The 1,844-nt window shown below is 39.6% G+C and overlaps 1 pseudogene; it reads left to right on the forward strand.

Moving 5' to 3' along the window:
• The first annotated feature begins 576 nt into the window (after positions 1–576).
• Positions 577–1,064, forward strand: LOC149146525 (cysteine synthase pseudogene; annotated as a pseudogene).
• The last annotated feature ends 780 nt before the right edge of the window (positions 1,065–1,844 follow it).

Genomic DNA, 1,844 nt, shown 5'->3' on the forward strand with positions numbered 1-1,844 from the left:
TTTCGAATTTTTGAAACTAGCGGCAAAGACACTGCAATTTACATGTGGCAGAGCCGTGCTTGTGTTCCCTTAGAGGCAAAAGGAAGAGGCATGTAGCGTAATAAATTATTGAATCAAGACAACTCTGCATCCATTTGTCTTGGTTTTTAAAATTAAATCCTGGGCATCCAGGGTGAGGCGCTTTCTTGGATTTTCAAATTAGATCATCTGAATCCTGTTACAGAAAGCGAGAGAAATCGGGTATGCTTTTTGAATATGGCCGGCGTGGAAGCGTTTTTCTGGAGGAGAAATTCCTGAGAGCCTGCTGTGAAAAGATGAAGTTAACGGCGACCCTTACCTTAGCCGGTTTTGAAGGGCGTAAATACACCTTCGTATACGGTGCATAGCCCGGTGCTTGCTCTATAATTGGCTTTTGTGTTTCGTTATCGAGCGATCGACTTACGCTGCAGCGTTGCTCGGTCACATCATTTGTTTTACGCATCGTCTCCGAATGCAGCAGCCATTCTCCCAGATTATTCCTGCTGTGTAGACATTGAATCTAAGGGCTTCAGCAGCACCGCAACCCTTGAAAATATCATGTCTATCAATGTGGATTCATCCCTCGAAGGTAAGCACAACATTTTCTTGGCTGAAAAAAAATCGTGTGATAACTGTGATGAAAACATCGTTATTTTGGTCTACTGAGTGAAGGTGTCAGTGCCTATATTAAGCACTTCACAACGCCCATTGTGTCATCCAATCTGAGGTTTTATGCACCAGATCGTCAAGGAATTGGTGCTGGTTTTATACCTGGGAATCTGGATGTGAATATTCTTGTTGAGGTCATACAGATTTCAAGTGATGAAGCTGTTGACATGGCCAAGCAGCTAGCATTAAAGGAAGGTTTGCTGGTGGGTATATCATCAGGTGCCGCGACTGCAGCGGCAATTAGAGTTGCAAAGAGGCCTGAAAATGCTGGGAAGTTGATTGTTGTGATACTCCCAAGCTTTGGAGAGCGGTATCTTTCTTCTGTACTTTTCCAATCAATCAAGTTGGAAGCTGAGAATATGGTTTTTGAACCATGAAACTGTGAAATTAGTAGTCATCCACACTGAAACTTTGTGCCCAAATTTGTTGAAGTGGTTCCTTTACCGCTAGTTCTATCTTTTGATGGTTCTTATTGTTCCTGAAAATAATAGATCTGTCTAACGAGCAAAGGATGCGTTGAGTTTAACTTAATTTTCTTATATTTGGTGAGCATCCAATTTCATGTTGTTTTCTTAACCTTTTGTCAAGATATAGTTAGGATCCAATATGATGAATGTGAGAGGCATGACTATGGTTTTATGACCATAAGTGAATGTTTTTTTTCCTGCATGTGTTGAAATTGCCCAGTGAGTGGATTTACTTGACATGAAATTGGAGATGCATTTTTATATGCATGAAAGTGGTGAGATTGTGAGTTGAAAGGATGGTTTTTGGCTCTTTGTAATTGAAGAACTAAGGAGTGTTTCCATTTGTATTTGGAGCGATAAGGTGCATTACATTTTGTAAATTTGAAGAATATTTTGTGGAGATATAAGTGTCTTATTTTGAATTTGGAGTGATAAGGGAAAGTTGTTGTAATTCAAAGGTATAAAACCAACACCAATTCCTTGATGCCAGTCATTAATAAAAACATATCATTTTCGTGGTGATTGTGTCCTAGATCCGCCCGAAATTGAATAAGGGGATCTTAGGTACACCATGTGTATTTGTGATGGCGAGTGTTTTTTTATGGCTTCATGTTGTTGCTTTTTGATTTGTGTCTAGTTTTGACACATAAATGATCGCATTTACCACACACATAAAGTTCAATGCAAGTA

This window comes from Pinus tabuliformis, chromosome X (genome assembly GCF_031772625.1).
Source record: "Pinus tabuliformis cultivar Carrire ecotype Pingquan chromosome X, CPIR1, whole genome shotgun sequence".
Taxonomy (NCBI): domain Eukaryota; kingdom Viridiplantae; phylum Streptophyta; class Pinopsida; order Pinales; family Pinaceae; genus Pinus; species Pinus tabuliformis.